Genomic DNA, 25,166 nt, shown 5'->3' with positions numbered 1-25,166 from the left:
TTTAGCCATGCTTCCTTCTCACGGCTGAACCTTAACACTCGATGCTTTTGTTTCAGGGTGGCAAACTTGGGGCTTCTTTGGATGATCAGGGCACACTTTTTTCCAAACTGGTAATTAGAAATGACCCCCAGTGCCTGCCATTTCTAACCCCCAAGAGCTGTATTTCAGTCACATTGGGCCTGAATCTATAAGCACTCCACATAGCCATAGAGTTTTATGGCAAGAAGGAACCACCAGATCATCTAGGAAGTCACAATGAAGTCAGCTGGAACTCTGCTCATGAAGCACTGGCAGAGTTTGGCTCTATGCTGTAGTGCAAATGTCTGAGATTTACCGCAACAGTCATGAGTTACAGCCCACAAATATCAATGCTATATAAATAGTACACATTTGTGGGGAACCACAGCTAAAATCCTTGTCCCTCAACTTCCAGAACACAGGGTTCCATCAGTAGCAACAGTATCCTTTCTTTGTTTCTGTGGGCCAATCACTAGGGGGCAATGTCATTCACTGATTGATGCAAACAAAGCCAATATATTAGTATTTCATGAGGTGATACAGAAGAATGGGGATGAAATAGCTTTATTTAGACTGATCCTCTCAGTGCAGTCATATTATAAAAAATATTACACATGGTGATGAGCAAGCTGTTTTAGATAAAATAAGACCCATTAAACCATGTTGTGTTAATAATCTTTACCTTTTTTTAATCAATATCCTATTTTTGTGTGTGTGTATGTGCATCTGTCTGTGGGATTCAGCCAAGATAAGAGCTGGAAATGCTCAAACAGTACACTAATGGCTACTCCCAGTTTTTCTAACTAGCAGTACCAGAAATCTTGCAAAAGAGATTCCACCCCAGTTTTTTCAAGACCCTCTGTAGCCTGTATTGCAGACAAAAAGGGGGTCAAATTTCATTTCTGGTGCAATGCCACTGACATCAGTGGGTTACACCAGGAATGGATTTGGCCAAAGATGCTTAGAGTTCAGATAAGCATTGATTAGGAATTTAGACTTTTGGGTGCATCTCTGAATAAAGTTCCAGAGTGCTAGATGTGCTTTGGCTCGTGACTGCAGATTCCCTTCAGCATTTGGATGAAAATCAGATTGTTTGCTGTAACTCCTTGCTCACCACATATGAATGAACCTGGGCGGGGAAGTGGAGAGATCATTTGGCATGGGGTGCTAAGGTGATGAGCATGGTAAAAAAGCGCGCACACAGAGAGAGGGGTAGAAAATGGTGGTTTGAGTGTCATTTTCCCTAAATGAATTTTGCCACAGCTGTTTAACTTCAGTCTAAAGACAGCAAGTGGGCTCACTACAGACAAGGGGAGCGAAGGGTGAAAAAAGCATAAAGTGGAGAGAGATGGAGCATTCAGGCACCAAAGAAAGTTAAGTGACTGTAGTGCTAATGATCTTGTTCAGGTCTATGAGCAGCTGTTGGTTTTTAGCTATCTTCCTCTTCAGTATGGAATGCTATTTGATGGTCTGACATCCAAGGGTAGGCAATTGCCAACTCTTCTTGTCCCCACCCTCATGCTCTTTGTAGTGCATCTCTGACTATGCCAGTACTTCACTTTTGGAATATTGTGATTAGTATTAGTGATACATTTTATGTCTCACTTTCCCCACCTGATATTCCTATACTGTGACACTCAGTGAAGTATCAGTTTTCAGAGACTACCTGTGTGAAACAAGCTGTGACCAAAGCAAGCTGGACAGGAAAGAAACTAGTATGTTAAAACAATAACCCACACTGTTCTGAAACCCAAATATCATAGAGTTTTGGGCTGCTATTTTATTCTTTCCAGCCCAACCTTATACCTCTGTCTGACCATCCAGTAGTGTTTTTTTTTTCTAACTTCCACGGTCTCTAAGGCGGAAGGGGAGGTGGTGAAAATCAGCAAGATACATTTTTAAGCTGAAAATCAGAAGAAAACCCTTCCCAGATCAAAGTCTATTAGGCTGTGGAATAGCCTAAAGGAAAGTGGTGGGAGCCCCATCATCTGAATCCCTTTAAAACATCATTACATATTGTACTTGACAACATATTATAGGACACCCTCTTGCACTGGCAGAGAGGTGATATGTCAGTCCAAAGCCATAGTTTGGTTAGGTTATGTTACCTCAATCCTCTTGCTTAAGACTCCGCTAAAATTGCTGTATTCAGTCTTTGCAGGTTGTCTGCCATTGCTTGTAAGGTGCTGGGAATTCAGCGCAGATAGGGGGACCAGGATATTTGAGTGGATCTCTTGCTAAATTGACTCATCAGTAGAACTGAGTGAATAACTAATTGATTTTTTTCAGTTTGGTGATCAAATGGAAATGTGGGGTGGAGGAAGTTTCGTTTTAAAAAAGTGTCAGTTGGGATTCTTGCCAAAATGAAAAAAAAAATCTCTCCTATAAAGGGATTTGGAATTCTACAAAATGTTTACGCTAATGCCAAACCTTTTTTTTGGTTTTAACTTCATTATGGCTGAGTGTTTGATTTTTTTACCTTTTTAGAAATTTAGCTAGATTTATTTATTTTTTAAACCAAAAAAATCATCTCGATGAAACAAATCCATTTTGACTTTCCGTTTTTTTAAAATTCAGACACAAAATTCAACTCAAATTCACAAACAGCTTTGGTCTGAAATTGCATTTTATGGTGAATTTATTATTTAACCAAACATTTCACCCAGCTTTGCTGAAGAGCAAAATTTTACCAGCAGTAAGGAGGAAAATTTGCATTTTAACATTTCCTCAAATTGGAAAAGGTGGCCAGTGCTGTGATTAACTGGTCAATTTGAAAAAGCTATGCTGTTAAAGAGGTACTTTAGAATTGAAACTAGCTTCAGAGCAAGTGTTTTAAGTGACCAGGGAGACTGAAGTGTTCTCCAGGATACTTCAATCTCCCTGGTCACTCAATAACAGACCTAAAGGTGGCAATTCTTCAACAAAAAAAACTTCAAAAAACAGACTCCAATGTGAAACTGCAGAACTGGAATTAATTTGCAAGCTGGATGCCATCAAATTAGACCAGAATAAAAGACTGAGAGTGGTTGGGTCATTACAAAACGTAAACCTAATTTTCCCCCTACCGTTACTCTCACCACCTTGTCAACTGTTTGAAATAGGCCACTCTCATTACCACTACAGAAGTTATTTTCCTCCTTTGGAATCCTAGTCTTAATTGAATTGTCTCATTAGACTGACCTCACACTTAATAAGGCAACTCCCATCTTTTCATGTACTTATATCTGCTCCTGTATTTTCCACTCCATGCATCTGATGGGTTCTAGCCCATGAAAGCTTATGCCCAAATAAATTTGTTAGTCTGTAAGGTGCCACAAGGACTCATTGTTTTTGCTGATACAGACTAACACGGCTACCACTCTGAAACCTGTTCAGTGTTACACTCCTGTGTCAGGGGTATAACATACATTCTCCTGTTTGGCAGACCAGCTCAATGGCCAAATTTGGAAGGTCAAAGGAGAGAGAATTCTGGGTACAGCCAGGGCAAAAATTATTTGTCAAAATTGTTCATTAAATTAACTTGAGGGAAAACAGGAAATTTTTAGGGACAACTTGCAATCAGGAAAACAGGTGAAGTTCATCTAATTACATGCTACAAATTAGTTGATTATCTCTTTCTTGCATACATGCTCACACGTACACTTTCTATACAAAGGAAAAAAGTTTAAGTCTCTGAGCTAAATTCCACCTTCTGATTCAAGTGCACAACTTCCCTTAACTGCAGCAGCAACACAATCCAATTTCCAAATCGCAGGCATTAGTGGCCAGTTCAGATTTTCAAGCATTCATCTGTATTGTGAGGATTAGAATCCAACATCTAGTGATGTGGAGTGCATAACAGCCTCAGTTACCCAAAACAGGGTCTTGTCCCTTAATGTCTATTAGTTGCATTAATAATTCACTTAATTATACAAATATATTGAGTGTGTCCTCCTCTGACATTCAGGTAAACAAAGTTGCAGCCCATGGAAAAATTCCTATTTCTGACCTCTCTGCTCTGAATTTCCTGGTCTCATATTAACTTATTTTCTTGATATTTTTTTTAAAGCTGCTAATAACTATAGTAAAGATGAGAAGCAACTATAAATCTTCTAAGACAACGATTGTGATTAGTATATGCAGTCCATAAGAGAAACAAGTACAGTAGTGGTCATAAAATATAGAAGGTTTATCCTTGATGCCATCCATAAAAGCCAGTGATTTGTGAATCCCTGGGTCTGTTACATCATTCATTCATGACTTTATTTAGTTTCCTGTGTGGCTTAACAAGACTGGTGGAAGGGGAGTAGTTTTGGTGAGTAATTGGCAATTCACAGTGTAATCATTAGTGCTGTAATTAGTCATACAAACTAGAGATGGAAAAGTCCCATTGTGTTATCAGGTCTATTTCCCTGGGCCAATACAGGAGTGAAACTGGCAGCATGCTTTCTGGTTTTCTTTCCAGTCTAGTTTTAAAAATCTTTCCAGTAAGGATTTTGGGGAGGAGGGGGGGTTAAAGTTACGATATCTATCCAGTGTCACTTAGTAGAAAGAGCACTGGGACTCAGACTGACTTCTATTCCTGGCTCTGCCACTGGCCTACTCATTGACCATGGGCAAATGGTTTCCTCTCCCTGTGCCTCAGTTAGTTTCCTTATGTGCAGAATGAGGATAATGATACTGTTCTTTGAAAGTGCTTTGAAACTGACTGACTGACAAGAGTGAGATAGTGTTATTTATTTAACTCTTTAACAGTCACACATGAACACCCACACTGTGCATGCCACCATCTTTCTTTGTTGGCATTCTCTGCTGTGTTCTGTACTTGAGGTTGTAAACGTTTTAGGGCAGGGATATTTCATTAGCCTGCGAAGTGCCATGCACACCTTTTGAATTGTGATATGCAAGTAATACCACACAGATGGAGCAGACTGTTGACTAGTGACAGCAAAATGACTAGTTGCGCTGGGTGACTGTCCTATACTTTTTCCAGTTTGTCCCGGGCAGCCCACTGGGGCACTGAAGGCGCCAAGGCTTGACTTCAGTGCCCATGTTGATGCTGACTCTGCTGGTTTGACTCAGAATATCATGGGGACTGCCCCAGGTGGTTTTTGGCTCCACTCAGAGCTGGACACATTCTGCATCTGGTGTTTAGAATGGGGCTGCATTGGGGAAGCAATGGTCACTACTTGTTTCTGGGCATGAAGCAGAAACCGCTTTCAGTGGCACTGGTCAATAATCTCCTGACAGTGGCTAAGAGTGCAATACCAATGCTAATTTGACTAGCTCTGTCAGCATCATTGATCATGAGGGGTTATTGGCATTAACATGCTCTCCAACTGGAGTGGATAATTAGCCCTTATGTGGCTTAACTTCTTTTTAGATGGAAGATATACTCCATAGCTGCTGTTAGTTACTGTTTCTCTATAAAATCCTAATTTACTTACCAGCCTGGGCCTGCTTCTAAGTACCTAAATCCCTTTGGAAAAAGAGGCTTAGGCTTGTAAATTGGTTACACATTGCGACACTGAGCACTGCAATGGCTAAATTACCTTTACAAATCTGGGTCAAAGTACTTTGTTTCTTTAGCAACTTCCACCCAAGGACCTCAAAGTACTTTACAAACATTAATGAAGTCAGCCTTTCAACTTCCAGGGCAGGGGGTAGTACCACTAATTAAGATGAGTGGCAAAGTGACTTGCCTCAGGTCACTCAAAATCTGGCAAAGTTGTGAATGGATAATAGGTTTCCTGACCTCCAGCCTTGTGCCTTAACTATAACCTTCCTTCCTTTTCCCTTCCTGTTATGAGACTCACATGTAAATAAGAGATGAAAATAATAGTAGATATATATTTACCCATGATCCAGAATGGTTCTGATGTACTCTGATATGAAAATGCCGTTTCATTAGGCTGCTTCTTTTCCCAGGAATTCCATGGATAAGTCTCTCTCTTGTTAGGTTTTCATAGCTCTTCAGCTGTTTATCTATTGTACAAAACCAAGGAAAGACTGGGTCATGCTATATGCACTCCCAGGGTCCAAGAGGGAATTTCTTAGCCTGTATTCTGTAATGTCTTCTGGCTGACTTGAAGGTCTCTGAAATAAATGAAGCATGCACACAGGGAAGCCTGCCTGCTATTAGAGACATGGTGTTAACCATCACATCTTGACCTTGAGCATGTGCATGTTAGAAGGATTGGCTCTGCTGCCCTTTCTTTCCTTGGGGCATTGAGTGTCACCTCTACGCTCCTGATGTATCTCCAAGCAAGAATGGGGGCTTGTTTTAGATTCCTTTGTAATCAGGTGTCAAAAACCCCAAGCTGCCCCCAAGGAGCAGCTTGTGTCAATTCTCTTATTAATAGGGCTATTTGAAGAAGTGTTGATGCCTCCCAGAAAAGCAGAGACAGAGTTCTACTTAGAGACGAATGTACTGGGGCACCTGGCATGGTTTTCTCTTGGTTTTCCTGAAAAATCCAGGGGACAAAACCACAAGGTTTAGGCTGAACATCAGGAAAGGTTTTTCTCACTGAGATTTATTAGGCTGAGGATAGTCTCCCAAGGGAGCTGGTGGAAATCCCAATGCTTTGGACTTTCAAAGCAGATTAGTGAAGAAATCATTAGAAAATGTACTTCAGGGGGAAAAAATTGCATTAGTAGAGGCTGGGGAAATGGACTAGATGGCCTGATAGGGCTCTCTTTTTGTATCTAGCCTCTACAGATATTTGCATAGAAATAGGAGCATTGTTAATTAGCAGTTCACCAGCTTCCTATGCTTATACCATATTAGGAATTGGGAAATCCCAGTTATTGCGTTATGCCACCTGCTGAAGAAAGGAGGCATTACAGGGATGCAACAGGAAAAGTCTGAGAGACACAGAAGACTCAGAAAGCGGCTATCCCTTTGCTACACCCATGAGCATTTCTGGCCTGGTTTCAAGGCACTTGTATCTTAACCCAAATATCATTCAGCGCACTGTGTGATGTTCCACGTCGTGACACACATGATGACCTTATGGGTAGTGGTGTCCTTGTACCCATGGGGTGATATCCTGGCCCCATGGAAGCTGATGGGAGCTGTGCCAGGGACTTCAGTAGGGGCCAAGATTTTACCTATATTACTTAGATACAGCATTGTCTTTGGCTGCAAGGTTTGATCAGCTTTATTGTTAGTAGAAGTCATCATCAGTATCATAATAGGAATAGACAAAGGGGTTTAGAAATAACAGATTCAAAGCAAGTTCTGAGATCACAAGTAAAGGATTATGATTTCAAGAGCAAGTGAGCTCCAAAGCAAGAAAGTGTGCCAATGGGAGTTGCTTTGGGGGATAGCTAGAAGGCCCTAGAGCATACGTGTATGCTGCTGGACTAATGGAAATGCTTGGAGAGCAATTCTGAGGCATGCATTTTTTCCCAGAGCTGTAGAGCATCTTGACCTCCATTTAAAGTCCATGGAAGCTACAGGAGCAGCATGGCTGAAAATAAGGCCCAGTTTGTGGGCAATTCCTGTAATCAAAAGACTTTTTTTTAGCTGCAGAATGCTGTTGCTGTTCTTACTATCGATTATAATGCAAAGATCTTTCTGTTTGAGTCAGGAAATGTGACACAACTAAATTTGCTCCTAAATACCATGTTTTTTTCCCAAAGTTCTCCAAGCAGTATCAGTGGTGCTTTAAGGAATATTTTCAAAGCTTACAACGTCTGCTAATGAGGTGGTGGTGATATTGCTTCAATTATGTGCTGTAGGAGAAGAAGGAGACGTTAACTGTCATTCAGTTTTAAAATTATAGCAATCATTTTAAAAGTAGCCGCCCTCCCTTTGTCTTTAAGTGAAATCATCCCATCTCAGTGGCATTGGCTTGGCAAATAACCGCTGGGAGTGGCTGCTCCTTGCAATGATAGCTTCCTTCATGGGAGCAATATGAAGAGCTTCATCTCGTAATATGCAAATCAGGCTAGCTTAATTCACCTGACTTGCATTGCTTGGCTCTTGTTTTCCATCGTTGTCTGTCATGAATGATTAGGAGATGCAAAAGAGCAGCCTTATGCCTTTTGTGTGGGCTCTTTCTAGAGAGCCAGCACTGATGAGACCTGTCTCTGAGATTTCTGTCTCGCTAAATGGAGAGAGGGGAAGAAGATGCATCTCATCCCTAAGACTAAGTTTTTTTGAACAATTCATACCTGAATAATTATCAATTACTTTCAGCAAGACTGTGTACCCCTCCAAAGCACAACTTCACTGGGCTACCCTGCTGCACTGAGGAGAGGCAAACTGCTACAGCTCTTTGTAGGGTGCAGCATGCTCCCGTATGTGTGTCCAGCCAGCTCTGCTGGCTAGCACATGGGGATAAGAGGGATGGAGCTACTCCCCAACCTACTCTTTGCCCACTTTCTTCCTTGTGGGTGGCACATCAGTCATGTAGCCCCTGCTCTACTTCTAGAACACAAGACCTTATACTCAGGCCTTATAAAATCATGAGTTTGGCTTTAAAAGCATAAGCTTTTTTTTGCAAAATAATACATTTTAGGCTCATTTTATTAGGTTTCTGAGACTTTAAGGTGCACATGGATCATGTTTTTTATTTTTTTTCTCCTGTAATGAAATACTAACCTGTATAATACTGCTCAGTTACTAGGTGGTGCTGTGTGTAACATACCCTAGTTAAATGAACCTTAGTCGTAGCTGGCAGAGCATTTAAAGGATCTTAAGATGATCACATCTGGTATAAGCAAGCTCTGTGACCAGTCCATGTCTGGTAAAGAAGAATATGACATCCCCTGAACCATGAAGGCTAAAGGCTTACTTAAAAAAATATATCTGAGATTCTCTCCTATTGCATGAATCCAGGAACTGTGGCTTTAAGGAAAAAAACTAAATATCATGAGACTCACAATAAAAACATGAGTTGACAACAATGAATCTTTGTTGCCTCCAGTCCCTCTGCACCCATGCTGGTGGTAATTGGAAACAAGCCAGAAAATATTGCCATTTCTAAATTTTTGCTCTATTTAAAAATCAGATAAACATTTTCTGTGTTTTATTAGCGCAGAGCAAATCGAAATGCAGGTTAAGTTGAATAAGTGAAACTTTATTAAACCCTGGGCACTGCTCTAACTCTATGTGGTGGAGTTACTTCCAGCCTAATTCCACTGCTTGTGTTTCCCTGCTTTCATGTCAATAACAGCCCCTTCAGGGAGCATGGGCTCTCTGATTCCAGTTCCACTCATCATGCTACATCTTCCCTGTTTTAATAAATATATTAAAAACACACAATGTAATGCCTTGACCCCGTGTCCCTTGGGCCAGAGGTTTCTAGCATACAGCTGAGTTGGAGTCCCATCTTTACCATAGACTCCTCCAGTCTTTAGGGTACTTTGGTCTTAACAGGCAACTACACCATGAGTGACCTATCTCCAAGTCTAGCAAGTCCTGTCTCTCTGTGGAGTCTTCTCCTTCCCTGTGGGACTAGCCTCAGGATGGTTCCTTGTCTCTCACTATCCATTAACAGTGTGTGTGATAGAACCCGGAAGTGAAACTGACCAGTGTAGTTCTGCTGACCAAATGTAAATAAGCAGCATAAATAGTGAAAAGTACAAAATGTTAAAATCCTTTCGCTTTTCATCATTTAAAATGTTGCTTTTACTAACACAGGTCTAAATTTGGGGACAGGTGATTTATCTTGGCCCTTTTCCATTAAATGATCCTGTTTCTATATTTTTCTTCTAAGAAAAATGTTTGGGGTGGAAGGAGGGAACCTAAGAGGCTCCTTTCTCCCCCACCCCTATTCCCTCAAGTTTTTGAAAATAACATTAGTAGTAAAGGCTTCAGAAACATGCAAGAGTCCAAAACCCATAAGTCTCTCAGGAGTTGTCCTTGGAACCTCTGGTTGCTCTGATTCTTATCAGCAGTCCTCTTCCAAGTTGCTTATAAAAATCTGGCTATTTTGGAGAAGCCAGCTTTTCAGATTAAACAGTATTTCTTATTCTTTTCAAGTTCCCAAGTCTTTCAATGCCCAGCAATGATGGATGGTAAAAAATTAAAACATTCTTTAATTTTTAAAATCTGGCTTCCCTGAGACTCGGATGTTTCAAAGAGGGACTTAGTTGGCATTAACACTGCCAACATCACGAGAAGAGTTGATAAATATTGTGTGGTGATGGGGAAACCTATTCAGAGATATTTTGGTACACTAGAAACCAAATTTCAAACGACTGTGATCGCATTCCTTTTGTCTGCATTTTTCACATGCACAAGAGCAAGCAATGTTTAATTCATACAAATGTTCAGATACCACTAATTTTGTGACCATAGGTGGTGATAATTTAGAGTCAGATTTTCAAATAAGCCTCTATTTTGGTACTTAAAATCTGTGGGAGCTGAGCTCCTAATGACCAGTTGTCCTTCTGAGAAGGCATTCTTAAAGTGAGACTTTCAAAAGGGGTCTAATTCTGTTCCAATTGAAGTCAGTGGTAAATAGTCCCATTTGACACTTCAACTGGGAGTATTTTGGCTGATTGTATGCATTTTCCCCTTGTGTCTGTCTCTCTCTCTCTTTTTTTTTTTTCCTCTCTCTCTCTTCCCGCCTCCTCCGCCCCCTCACAAAACAGTTGGTCCTTAGGACGGTTTTATTGTTTGAGACCTAGAAATAGATTGGTGCCTAACTGATTCACTCCCTAGGCCAGACAGCATTTTGTATTGTATCCATCTGTAGTATGACACTACCTCTTCCCAATTTGATTAAGTTCCTCGGCTTTTCTGTATGCCAGTTTAAAAGTTTCCTTTGCTTAATGCCTTTTTTTTTTTAATTTATTTTCCAGCAGGCAGTTTTTTGTCATTGTCATCAGAGACCATGAACAGACAGAGGTTGGTTTGGGTTTTTTTGTTTGGTTTGGTTTGGGTTTTTTTTTCCCCTTCAGATGCTATGAAGGAGTTTTCTGATGAGCCTAGAGACCAGCTCCTCACATGTCAGATGTTATCTGGTTCTGTTACTGTAAACTGAATATCTGTGTGTTTAACTATAACACACCATTAAGAATCTCTTCATGTTTGTTTATTTGGTTTGGGTCCCCCTCACCACCCTCAGGTCCTTCTAGAGGGTATGTAGAGATTGACTCCTGTGGTAAATAGACTAATACAGAATTCTATGTTTTTCTTCATTTTAATTAATAAAATATGGATTTGGGTTTCCTTAGCTATCGAATGGATTCTGATAATGACACAAACTGGTACATGTCTGCTACAGAGTTCCTAACATTCAATAAATACACCCTTGGTAATTAATTGGTATTTATTCACTTGTTGTTCACCATCTTAATAAATCTCCATGAAATGAGTGGTTAAGTGCAATGAAAGCACTACCTGATCGGTTTAATATGAGAGGCTGTTGGTACATAACTCAAGGAGCTTGTGACCCTCCTGCACGCAAGTTAATTTGGTCTGGAATTCCTTGCGTTTCTGATGTTCTTGGCATCAATCCTTCCAGGAATATTTAAAAAGGGTTTACAGCTAAGGAGTAAACCAAAGTAGCAGAAAAAAATCTCAAATTATAGTGGTTGGCAATCTACTAAACTGTACTGAAATATAATCGCTTGACTTATGAGGCCTGATTTGTTGTTTCACTAAGTAGCCCTGTACTTGATGGTATTTCAACTACAAGAGATGTTATATAAAATAATGGTGATGCACCCCTCCTCCCTCTGTATTGCTTGGTATATACTACTATTAAAAGTGGATTTTGTTTATTCCTCTGAAGGTTTCAAGTGAAAAGAGAGATCTCCACCTTGGTCCATATCCATCTGGAGGTATGAAGTCCTCTTCTCCTAAACAAGAGAAAATGGATACAGGTTCCTTTTCGCATGCAAACTTGCTAGGTTCTCCTGTGGTCAGTCCTTGTTGGTTTCCTTTAGTCTTCACTTCATTCATCACAGAACATGATGATTCCTTGTGGCAATGTTTGTAGTCTGCTCCCAACGCCAGGTTCTTTACATGATGCCCCTTCTAATGATTAAGAAACCTACAGATTCATTTCAGAAAGTCAAGAAGAGGCCAGGAAAGCTTTCAGATTCATGATTAGTAGTAGCTTTAGGAAAGCATCCACTCTACAGGAAAGAACATTACCTGACTCTAACACAGTTAGAAGTATTGAACTATTCACAGTAATTTACAAACTCCTCCCACAAGCAGACTTTCTGAATTATTGTTCTGTCCATAGGATGAAATCGCCTTTTATTCTGTCTCAGTTCTCATATCCAAGGCCATCAAACTTTCTGGCTATCAGTGATTCCTATTTAGATGTTGTCTAGATTAGGAAAAGAGGTTGAGTTCAAGTTAGGGCTTTTGACTCCCCTCCCACCCAATCTAGACACATCCTCACTGTAGGTGAAATTCACCCTGGTGCAAAGGGACGTGAGGCTTATGGACCACTTCAGTTCCATATAACCTCTCAAACTAGAGCTTAAATGGGGTTTAATTTGTGCTCAGACCTCAAGTTCCCCCTTTGCACAGAGGTGATTTCACCTGCTATGAATTTGAAACTGAATAATTTATTTTTCTTTGTTTATTACTATTACAATTAACCCAACCAAAAATTAAACACCAAGCTCTCATGTAGCACCTTTCATCTGTTGATCTCAAACTGTTTCTCAAAGGATGGTAAATGTTAAAGCTGGGGTGGGGGGGAGAATCAGACAATTAGTGTATTTGCTTAAAAATGCACTTGAAACTATTAATGAATTTGACTCAATTTGTTTAGGCTAGGGGGAAAAAAATTTAGGGCCAGCTTCAGAAAACTGTCATTCTCAGTTTCTCTGACCCAATGAATATTTATGTATTGATGCAAAATGGAGCAGCTTCAATAGGAGACACTCTGAACAACCCACGCCCAGCATAACCTACAGCCTGGCAGTCAGGATGCTCACCTGAAGGGGGGAATCAGAGTTGAAATCCTTGCTCCAGAATGGGGGTTTAAATGTGGGTTTACCACTCCCAGTCAAGTATCCTAACCACTGGACTAAAGGGTATAAGCGGAGACGCACACTTAAACACATTTTGCTGAACTTGACTGGAATGAATCATTTTATGTGCACCAAAATAGACTGGCTGACATATTGACACCATTTTCAAAACTGAACCAAATATTATTTTTCCTGACTTTCATTTGCTGGCTGAACCAAAAAAAAAAAAAAAATTTCCCAGCTCCAGTATCCGAAAACTTGAGAAAGGTACTAGATTGATAGGCCTAGAGAATGGAGCCTTCTGTTTAGTCAGAGGAGGTACAGCACTGCCAGCAGCAGTATACAATCCGCCCACTTCCAAACACTACCATCCAGTGTGCCTCCAACCTGATTTGGAGCGACCATCTCTAGGAGCAAGAGGACAGGTTAGCCTATTTGACATATTCAGTCCCTGCCCTCTTTGATGTGACTGCCATCAGGAAATGGATGGAGGGATGCCCCTTGATAGTGTAAGAGTTGACCCTAATCTACATCCAGAGTTAGAGCCTATGTCTGAAATGAGCCTTTTCTGAACTTCAAATATTTCACAAGTATTTTCTTCATTATCTCTAGTTTTCAAAAGCTGCTACACATCCTGCTTGCAGATCAGACCCAAAAGGCAGGTACTGACATATCATGAAGTGGGTTCTTCTCTGGGTATCTTAAGCAAAACTAGAAGCAAATACCAAAAATGACATTGTAACTGGAGTTTGCATCCTGCAAATTTCCATTCAGAATTGGAACAATATGTCAAAAATGTGAAATTTTCCATGGAACAGAAATGTTAGGAAAATTTGATTTGGGAAGAACCAAAACAAAAGCTTGCTTTTTTTAAAAATTCAGAATAGGGATCCAGCCAGCTGATCCAGGCAGCCCATCCTCTGGCCAGCTAGGGAGCTGGCTATGTGGGGAGTTGGTTAGCCTGGGAGAGCTTTCCTGCTTTGGGTCAAAACATTTTAGGTAAAATTGGCATGTTCCCTGGAAAAAACTCTTCTGTTTTGTCTCATAATGTGGTGATTACATGAAGAAGGCCTGTTCCTGTGAAGGCTCGAACTCTGTTGAAGTCCTAAGTGGTTCAGATAAGCAATCAAAATTGTAGATGGACACTTAAAGTGAACCATCCTATTGCCAGTAGGGGTGGGGATGTGTGTGCCTGCATCACACTACTGCCTCTGCTGACTAGGTTCAGAACTGCCCAGGTAGCCCTTGTCCCCTTTTATCCCAGAGACCCTAATTCTTCAGAGTCAGGTGTGCTATTCTTTATGATCGTACTGTATGGGTTTACCAGATGCTCATGCTGTCTGAGTAGGTATGAGGCCACAGATTTGTTGTTGCGCTACTTTTGTGACAGTGTTTTTTGTGCAGTGCATACATGTCTCCTAGATACTGAAGTGAGACCATCCGCTCTTTTCTCATAGACCAGGGAACAGAGTGCAGCAATCCTCTGATAATTATTGATCTGGGAAAGATTCAGGCCAGTTATGTAGTCTCTATCAAGGTTCCAATCCTTTGAGCCATCTGGATCTCTAGAACTTGATGATAAACAATTTTTATAATCCAAAGCATTTTTATAATAATTGTGGCAAAAGTCATTATCTTTTCTTATGTAGGAACAGAAGATGACATGTATATTATAATAAAACTGTGACCACATGGGATTCCATAGTGGTCCCCATGCTGAATGCCATGGTGGCTCAGAGCTTCAGGGCAACAGCAAGGAAAAAACGTAGGTCTTCCTGCCTAAAAAAACAGAGACCTTCACCATTTGAGCTAAAGGAGAATCACCATTAGCTGTTAGCAGTATAATGCCTATGAAATCTGCTTGAGTGGTTTTGATTCCATCCAGTAGAGGATAGTGGTGACACACACACATACTAACTAGTTTTTTCCGGTATCTAATGTCTCTAACCAGTAGGTGGATTATAGTATGTACAAAGCTGTTAAAAATACTTCAAGATGAAAGGTAAGGTGGTATTATGAATGCACAATTAATATTAATCTGCATGAGGTTTGCCATACCTTTCACTCCATGCTTGTCATTTTTTTTTTCTCTCTCTCTCTCTCTCTCTGTCTTCCATAAGAGGGTTCAGTGACTTTATGCAATATTAGAAACACTCAAATTATGATACTGATAAATGGGGCCCTAATAGCTTGTTTACTCTCTGCTCTATAAGTCAATACAGTTTTGAAACTCCGCTAAGGTGCATGCAGTTGAGTGGCAGGTCCATACCCATACATACACTATTGTATATTATAGCATGAGAGGTTAAGAGCCATGGGACTGGTTTACCTAAGGGCTTGTCTATGTTATGGCTTAAGTCAGTGGTTTTCAAACTTCTTTTCTGGGGACCCAGTTGAATAAAATTGTTGATGCCTGCGACCCAATGGAGCTGGGGATGAGGTGTTTGGGGTATGGGAGGGGGCTCTGGGCTGGGGCAGGATGTTGGGGTGCGGACATACCTCCCACTGCTCCCTGTCAGCAGCGCAGCCAGGGTGCAGAGACAGGCTTCGCACCTGTCCAGTCACCGTGGACTGCGCTGCACCCCAGAAGCGGCCAGCAGTAGGTCTGGCTCCTAGGTGGAGGTGCCTGCAGGCACGCCCCCCAGCTCCCATTGGCTGGGAACCGGCCAATGGGAGTGTGGAGTCAGTTCTTGGGGCAGGGGGCAGCGCGTGGAGCCCTGTCACCCCTGCCTAGAAGCCAGACCTGCTGCTGGCTGCTTCTGGGGCACAACTCAGTGTCGGAGCAGATAGGCACTAGCCTGCCTTAGCTGGGCAGCACTGCTGACGGGACTAATGTCCTAGTTGGCGATGCTGACCAGAGCCACTGGGTTGCTGAGCAAGGCGACCCAGTGCCTTGCACGCCATTACCCAGTGCTTGGTCATGACCCAAACTTTTATAAACATTGGGTTAAGTTGATGTAAATTATGTTACTCAGGGGTGTGAAAGGCCACACCCCTGAGTGACATACGTTACATTGACTTAAAGCGGTGTCCACGCTGTGCTATATTAGCAGGGGACGCTCTCCTGCTGAAATAGCTCTGCCTCTCGTTGAGGTGGCATAATTATGCCGATGGGAGAGCTCTCTCCTGTGGACGTAGCGTGTCTGCAACAGCGGTGCAGCAGCATCGGTGCAGCACGGTAGTGTAGATTAGCCCTCTGACTTCAGTGTCTTCTGTTTCTGCACTATTTGTAAATGGGAAGAAATCTGGAGTTGTAAATGACTGGCTCATTATGAAAGGGAAAGCCTTCCAACTTCCCCTTTTGGGGTAGGTGGAGGAATTGTACAGATTCAGATACATGTGCTGGCAAGCATCCAGTCTCAGTTGCCTGCCTCTAAGACACAGCAGTGAGACCCCACAACTTACCCAAAAGAGCACAGTCAACAAAATAAGAGCCGCTTTCCATCTCCCCGCAGCACTTTATGCTCACTGACTGAAAAGGAAAGAAAAAAGTGTCCTGAGAAAAGCAGATGAATTTATGCATTCTCACCTTTAACATCTTCCTCACCAGAAAGCTAGCTCTAGCAACAAACTGGTGGTATTACCATTGATTCCCTGGGGGAAAGGAGAGTCAGAGATATGGCCCATAGCATATTAGCCTGACATGGCAAATTGGATTGGCCAGAACCTAACAATATGTAACCTCTTCTTCCTGTCTCCTCTTTGTGAGCATTTGATCCTTATCTTCTGCATTGCAGGGAGCATCATAACTTAAGGCTGCATTTGAAGAAGTTGTTTGAAGTCTGTGTTTGGTTTCTGTGATGGATGTTCTAATTTATATTGCCTTATTCTCCTCTCATGTGACTGGAGTGAATCTGTTTAAATGAATTGAGGTTGAAAACTGGTATAAATAAGATGAGTCTTGGGCCTATTATATTTTTGTGACTGTGTTTATTGTGGGATTGGAGCTCTGTATGACATGCAAGGCAAGACTTGATACAAGTGTTTGGATTTGCATTATTTTTAGCTGAAGATACTGGATTCTGCCTCTGTCCATTTCTGTGGGGTATAATCTTTTGTCACTCTGCATGTTATATGGATAGGGACAAGAAAGAAAGACCAGTCTTTTAACTGTGATTGTGTCATAACTTTACTGTACATGCTTACAGCCTGGGACCTTCTGATGAACTGTCGGATTATGGCAGGAGAATGCCTGGGAAGCTTGCATTGCTGTACATTTTCTGTGGATAAAATAAAGCATCCACTCAAGTCCAATGGTCAAGTACATCAGGGTAAATGAAATCAGGATCAGGTTATAACATCCAAGGCTGCCAGTTGAATGCCTTCCATCAGTAACAGGAGGAAGGATGGTCCAGCATTTAGGGCATGTTCCTAGGAGTTGGGAGATGAGGGTTCAATTCTCTGCTCTGTCACAGACTTCCTGAGTGACCTTGGGCAAATCACTTAGCCTCTTTGTGTCGCAGTTCCCATCTGCAAAATGGGGCCAATAGCAGTGCATCGCCTGGGTGTTGTGAAGACAAATATATTAAAGACTGCAGAGCGCTTTGGGATCTACTGACAAAAGTTGCTATAAAGATTTATTGAATTTTTAAAATACTTAGTGTGGCTGCACAGACAAGGACCATTTTAAAGTAATACACATGCTCTAGAGTAGAAAATCTCTATTCAACACAGTATGCTCTTTCCTATCAGCCACAGCCTTGTAAGACTTTTCTGTAAGCATAGAAAACCTGCACTTACACATGTGTAGAACATTTTTCTGAGAGCTTTAATGCATGAGATCTAGAATACAAATTGTTAAATCAATGTCTTTTTCGACTAAGGTAACTTACTCTGTTTGCTAATGATTCATGTTGTTTCAGCTTGATAAGCCATACAACAAGTTAGTTTTGTTTTATAAATGAACGAGAAAGGGGAAGACTTACTCGGAAGAGATAAAATGGCCTGACCCTCATCTTAAATCTCATTGAAGTGAACCCAAACCTTCAATTATGGGTTGACAGTGGTTGGATAAATACTTCAATTCTCCTTCCCTGACTTCCAATGGACATCCTACCTCTGCTGAAAATCATCCCTGGACCTCAGCAGAGCTGGCAATCTGAGCTAAAATGTTTGTCACCTAATCTCATGATCAGAAGATTGGGAGGAGACGAGAGTTTACGGTGTGCGGTATCTGAGAAATGGAAGCTCCAGAAGGTGAGAGAATTGATTTGGAGAAGCTAGGCAGAGTCCAACAAAGAGGAAATTTCTGCCATTTAACCCTTTTTCCTCTCCCTGCCACGCACACAATGTGATCTCACTATAGGTAAGAGATGCACATGGGGCCAGAGAGAAGGGACTGAGTTGAGCTTCAGGGGACTTGTTGGGGACTGAAAGACCTGAGGAATCAGAAGTGTGATTTCACACAGGGTGAAATTCAACACCTTTCAGAGGGCCCACATGAGGTTTCTGTGCCAGCCCACAAGCATAAGGCCTCACCCTGGTGCTCACCAGCTTAGTTACTTGTTACAGGGTGACACCAACAGCCTTTCCAGTCTCATGTGTCTCCTGAGTGTCTAACTACCAGACATATGGACTGTTCTCCCTTGATTTGTTACCCTGGTAGTTCTGAAACCAGTCTGCCAGTTTTCAATTAACTTTGGTGCATACACTCCACCAAAGGTGAAAGTGAGGCGGTGCGGGCTGGTACGGTGTACCGGTAAAAGGTGGCTGCTGGTACTGGCCCGTACAGCTGACTTTAAAGCACTGCTGTGGCAAAGGACCCTGCAGCACTTTAACGTTGTTGCCCCTTTTGCCCCAGCCACCAACCGAGGGCGGGGGGACAAATGGAGCAGCTGCCCTGGGGTTGGCAATTTAAAAGGGCCCAGGCTCTGGCTGCTGCCGCCGCTACTGTGGCAGTGGCTGGAGACCCAGGCCCTTTAAATCACCATAGAGCCCCAGGTGGTGTGGGCCAAGGAGCGCAGATGGGCTGGCTGGGGGATGCTGACCCCTAGCCCTGCACCTTCTGGAAGAGGCCTCACCCCTGCATGCCACACAATTTGTGGAACAGAGAGCTGCTTGGGACAAAAAATAAACCAAAGTTTATTGAATAGAAACACCACAGATTCAAAGATGAAATAGTGAGGGAGGGCTGACCTATACAAGTTACACAGAAAATAAACAAAGGATGCAACCTAAGGCATTACACTTCTGTATTAGATAAAATCATTTTTCTAGTACGTGTCACCTTTTTGCCTTACAAGTTTCTTAGTGCATCAGCTAGCTAAGGGGGAGGCGGGGGGAACCCAGCATTCACAGACTGCTTCCTGCCTCAAGACTCTCAAGTTCTCAGTCCCAAGCCTGATTTAAAAAAAGTCTTTTTACTCCCCCTTGCTCCCATGTCCACAGAAACTCATGATTATTCAGATTGGAGAAATTCTCTCTTGATTTGATAGACAGGAAATGTCAATGCCGCCTTATTCATTCTAATGGCCCATCATTTTCTCTTCCTGGGCTGGACAATGGATGGTTACCTGTAGCTGATTTCATGTAGACATCTGGCTTGGGAGGTACCCTTCCCTGCTATGAGATGTAGTTGAAGTTGTACTACAGATTATAAAAACAGTTTTCTCTATACATCAGTACGTAGATAGATCACCACAGTTTATATACATATTTCCTAATGACCATCAGATTCAGAACGTTACAAGTTTTCATAAAAGACCCTAGTCAATATACTTTTATAGTATGATAAAACTGTATGCAATCAGTTGCAATTCAACTGCTCATTTTTGAGGTTTAAACCTGTTCTCCTGCTAGAGTGTCTGGAACCTAGTTGTCATACCGTGTTAGGCCTGTGAACTGCTTAAGTCCTACTGAAGTCTTAAAAGAGGTGAGTTTCACCCAGAGAAAGGGAAATGGACATCAAGAAAATGAAGGTGTGGAGGTTGGGGGTAAGAAAAGGAACTGAGGGTAGAGGTTTCATACACAACTTGGGAGAAGGTGCTAGGACAGCGACCTTGAAAACTTTGGATAAAGACCTTCACATTTCAGACTGTTTCTGAATGTTTTGAGGGCTATCACTATAAATTACTTGAATACAAGATATGTGTTTATGGGGCAAGAAGGTCAGCTCATGAGTGGTGTGGCTGAGAAAACAGCAAAGCAAATTTGAATGGCTCTAATACCTAAAGAGGCACCCTTGCAGAACATGGAATCATCGGTTACTCTGACCTGTTTTCTGGTGTATGGTATGTTTTGTTGTCTCTCCCACCACTTCCTCTCCTCCCAGTTTGCAGGAAGAAACTGGCGCATCTTTCTATCTATTTTTCTAAAAATGGAGTCAGCACTGCTGATAGTTGTAGGGTTGACAGAGATGGAAACTAAGTGTATCTGTAGAACCACAACCCTGACCTGGAGGGGCTATTCCCCTGGGTGAGAGAGGAGTTTATTTAGCCTTCAGTGATTGGCCTTTCTGCTGTGATGATAACAAGGGTGCCACTTGGGGGAGAGAGGGTACTTTTTGTGATGTGAACGTTTGTTCATTGTTAACAGTATTGGTTCACTTTTAAATCTAGTTGTTGGGACCTAGCCTGTTGATGATTGAGCATTCCCAAGGCTGATTAGCTGGACGGAGCAAACTTACCAATGGATTTAATGGGGTCCCTGACTTTTCTCCCTTTTCTGAAGAGAGAACTGGGGCGGAGGGGAGCACGACAGGCTGACAATTATTTTCAATGTTTTAAAACACACATCTTACTCTAATGTGCTTGAAGATGCCCGTTTTCAGAAGTGGAGGCATCATATTGGGGTAATACATTTTGGCTGCTGTGTGTCTGTATGGGAAGAAGTACTGCTTAAAAAATGTGTGTTACTTTGCTCTTGTTTTAAAGAACCATTTTGCCATTAACTAAAGCAAATACCACACAAACTTTCAGCTACAAGGGCTTTTATTGTGATTTAACAGATGGATGTGCTTGTTTTTAATGGGGTTGTTTTGCTTTTGAGTGTCTGCATTGTATCACTTCTGGTTGAGCACAGGCGGACTGGTGAACATGTCAGTACATTTCAGTGTGGCCCACCTGCAGATAGGAATATGTTTCTCGATACTACTTTTACTACAGTAGGCACTGGTGTGATTTGTATGGCTGTAGTGAATCATAACACTTGTGTCTGAGCCCCATAGCCATGGGGAGTTCCAGAACCAGCCTCATGGCAGGACATAAGGCAGCAGCTCCTAGCTAATGTTATGTTGTAAGCGGTAGGATATACTGCAATGGCAGAGTGCTAGCATTCTTCATCTGAGGCATTAAATCAAGGTCCCCCTTCTGTCTTTCACTGCTACCTGTCTAGGTGGAAAATGACACTTCGTAAAGTGCTGAGAATAACCCCAAGTTTCTGGCAGCAATTCCCTTTCTGAGTAAAATGGCTGAGTAGAGCCTGAGGCTGTGTGAGAGCTGTTCTGAGTACAGAACGGCTGCTGCATTTGCCTGCCAAGTTCTCATGATGCCAGTGTGACTCATCATTGTATATAGAGCTTTGACATATCATGAACACCACTCTAAACCAAAAGGCAGTAGAGACTTTGTGGACTCCAGTGAACTGTTAGTAGCTGTGCTTTTCCGGGAGTTCTCTCCAACAGTGTGGGGGAAAGAATCCTCCTCCTCAGGGTGTGGAGTGACGACAGAGCTGCTCCTGTAGCATTTTTGTCCCTGTTCTACAACAGGTAACGGCGAGCGGATACATATAGCATCAGATCCGTTATCTCTGTCCATGCCTCACCCTGCAAACCTTGCTGCATGGGATGCAGAGGTGGGTTCCATAGCATGCAGGAGGGGGACAACCTTTGTAGCGATCCACAAATCCTGCCCCTCACATCCACAGTGAAACAGTGCAGTCCTGTAGTGTCTGAGGAGCCTTGAGGTCCACAGAGTAGTGGGAAAGATTTGCCCCTAAATGAAATGGTTTGTTGTAGCACATGGTAAGGTATATTACCAACCCTGTGCAATCAGACACCTGCAGTGGCGCTGGAACAATTTGTATAGTGGGGGTGCTGAAAGCCACTGAACAAAACTGTAAACCCTGTAAAACTGTATATGATGGAAACCACTTCAAGCCAGGGGGTGCTACCACATTCCTAGTTCCAGCACCCTTGGTCACCTGTGGAACTATATGAGTGTCCCAGAGCATCTGAGCAGCAGGGGGGAGATGCCCAGAAAGAACCCAAAACACTGCAGCAATGGATTTACAAACTGTATAGAAAGCTCTTACCCCTGAACTGCAGGTTCCACTGAGGTGGAACAGAACAGCTGTTTAACAATGCAACAGCAACACTGCATTGCACTGCAGCCGCTAAGGCAATCTGGCTGGGATTCGGGGGTCAGCATTTCAACAGTTATGAAAAGGGCCATGGGACTTCTAATGACCACAAAGTGGTCAGGTTGCTGGTTGTATGTCTCTTACCAAAGAGGGCGGCATCATCCGTAACTGAGCACCTCCCAATGCTACGCTGGAGCATTTGTTCAGTGCTGACTGTGACACAGCTACTCAGTCAGCAGGATCACTTGCCTCTCCATACTAACCTGGATGTGGGTCACACAGATGCTGACTCTGTGCTATGAGCCATGAGTGCAATTCACAGGCAAGGGCAACCTTTCAGCCTTGTACTTCTGGCGTTACAATCACTCAGCAGTTCTCATGCTGCAGTCACTGGTGCATCTGCCAGGTCAGCCTGCCTCGATGCCTGTGTGGATCTAGTAAGAGGATCTCTCTTTAACTAACTACTTAAACAGAGGGACTGGATGGCTGAGGGCCACAGTAATGCAATACTGAGACTTTCAGTACTAAGTAACATGCTTGAATCTGAAATCTATAGACTGGTCAATGACCATTAAGCTACATTAAATGCGTGGGTTGTTCCAATTTAGTCTCTAATGAAAGAGTGTCCACATAACACAACCTACTGTCACAGCTGGTACAGATTGGCATCTCTTTGGCTGTTTCAGCAGCAAGGTCAGAGAGAGAAAATTGGCCTTAGAGAAAGTATCTAGCTAACTCTGTGGTGTCAGACTCTAGTCTTCTGGACTGCTTAGGATATTTATATGGTCCCCAGGAAAGACTGAGTCTGCGCTAATCTAGCTTTTTCTTTTTCTTTTTCTTTTTCTTTTTTTCTTTTTATTTGCGAAGAGTAAGTTCTTACCCATGTTATTGCAAGAAAAACCTTTTTACATGCAAAAGAAGTTGAGTAAAACAGTAGTGACTCAGGCCTCAGGGATGCTATTATTCATCTAATTTGCAGTTTGCTGCAACTTTGTCTGAATGTAGCTGCCTATGCAGATTGCCTAACAAAAAGGGACTTGTGGTGATGGTTCTAAAAATTTCCTGCATCATTTCCCCCCCACCCCCCAATGGGGGATACTGAACACAGTCCTAACTGGTAGGGCCCAGTCATGAACTGATATTCACTAGCTCATGATCAGGGCATGTAAGTCTAGTTCAGCGTTCGGCAACCTTTCAGAAGTGGTGTGCCGAGTCTTCATTTATTCACTCTAGTTTAAGGTTTTACGTGCCAGTAATACATTTTAATGTTTTTAGAAGGTCTCTTTCTATAAGTCTATAATATATAACTAAACTATTGTTGTGTGTAAAGTAAATAAGGTTATAAAAATGTTTAAGAAGCTTCTTTTAAAATGTAGAGCCCCCTGGACTGGCGGCCAGGGCCCGGGCAGTGTGAGTGCCATTGAAAATCAGCCTGCCTGCTGCCTTTGGCACGTGTGCCATAGGTTGTCTACCCCTGGTGTAGTTGATGTATAGGCTTCCCATTATTATCCATGGGAGCTCTACTGTGGAATGAGGGGAATATGTTGGTCTTAGTAGGTCTAGGAGCTGGTTATCAGAATTGCTGATCACCGACAACTCCAGGTGAAGATCATATAAGCTGAGATCACTCAGCATCTTTGCAAATCAGGTCCACAAAACTGATTTAAAAATATAAGCTGGCCCTCTTCACAGACAGTCTGTCTGTCATGTTTTTGAGAAGGTGCCTGTTGCAGATAAGCCATTTGCAGGCCATTTTATTGGTCCTGCATGTGAGAGCAAGAACAATGCTGTATATACTTGAGCTCCTGACACTTTATCTAGTAAGTATTGACATATATACACAGATAGCACTCGGGTATAGGGCACTCCTGGAATGCCTATCATAATTGGATCTAAGCACCATGACAACTTTCACCCTACAAATAGTCCTTCCACATCAGGATTGAAGCACATTGGTGGTGTAGTGTGAGGGAAGTTTGCTGCACCATAGCCTGTATTGTCACTATTCTGAGATTACACAGAGAACCTTGGTCTCCAGGACCAAGGTCTCAGTCTGGTACCTTTACCAGCAATTAATTTACTTAAAAACTTTTCTACAATTTATTTTTCAAAAATTCCAAGGTCTAAATGAAACTGCAAGAGCAAAGGAGATATTCTGTGCACATCATCCTGAAGTGGTCAGGGAGGGTTTCTCTCTTGGAGGGGGTCAATAAGCATTTGGACAAGGGGGATTCAGTGCATATAGTGTTCTTAGATTTTCAGAAAGCCTTTGACAAGGTCCCTCACCAAAGGCTCTTAAGCAAAGTAAGCTGTCATGGGATAAGAGGGAAGGTCCTCTCATGGATTGGTAACTGGTTAAAAGATAGGAAACAAAGGGTAGGAATAAATGGACAGTTTTCAGAATGAAGAAAGGTGTAAATAGTGATGTCCCGCAAGGGTCTGTACGGGGACCAGTCCTATTGAACATATTCATAAATGATCTGGAAAAAGGGGTAAACCAATGAGTTGGGAAAATTTGCAGATGATACAAAACTACTCAGGATATTTAAGTCCCAAGTAGACTGTGAAGAGCCACAAAAGGATTTCTCAAAACTGCATGACTGGGCAACAAAATGGCAGATGAAATTCAATGTTGATAAATGCAAAGTAATGCACATTGGAAAACATAATCTCCAATACAAATATAAAAAGATGGGGTTTAAATTAGCCGCTACAGTTCAAGAAAGATCTTGGAGTCATTGTGGATAGTTCTCTGAAAACATCCACTCAATGTGCAGCAGTAGTCAAAAAGCTAACAATGTTGGGAATCATTAAGAAAGAGATAAGACAGAAAATATCATAGTACCTCTATATAAATCCCTGGTATGCCCACATCTTGAATCCTGTGTGCAGATGTGGTTGCCCCATCTCAAAAAAGATAT

General features: G+C 42.2%; 1 protein-coding gene across 3 annotated transcripts in view; it reads left to right on the top strand.

The window, feature by feature from the left end:
- LRFN2 (leucine rich repeat and fibronectin type III domain containing 2) overlaps positions 1–25,166 on the top strand; it is a 216,786-nt gene that overhangs the window by 15,133 nt on the left and 176,487 nt on the right. Inside the window, exon 1 of one of the 3 annotated variants that reach the window (XM_030557299.1) lies at positions 11,765–11,796. The exons of the other annotated variants lie outside the window; for them this stretch is intronic. The gene's annotated coding sequence lies outside the window, so the exon portion shown is untranslated. Of the gene's footprint in view, positions 1–11,764; positions 11,797–25,166 lie in introns of those variants that run through there. 3 annotated transcript variants of the gene reach the window in all.

This window comes from Gopherus evgoodei, chromosome 3 (genome assembly GCF_007399415.2).
Source record: "Gopherus evgoodei ecotype Sinaloan lineage chromosome 3, rGopEvg1_v1.p, whole genome shotgun sequence".
NCBI classification, from domain to species: Eukaryota; Metazoa; Chordata; order Testudines; family Testudinidae; genus Gopherus; species Gopherus evgoodei.
This window is presented reverse-complemented; position numbering and strand designations above follow the sequence as displayed.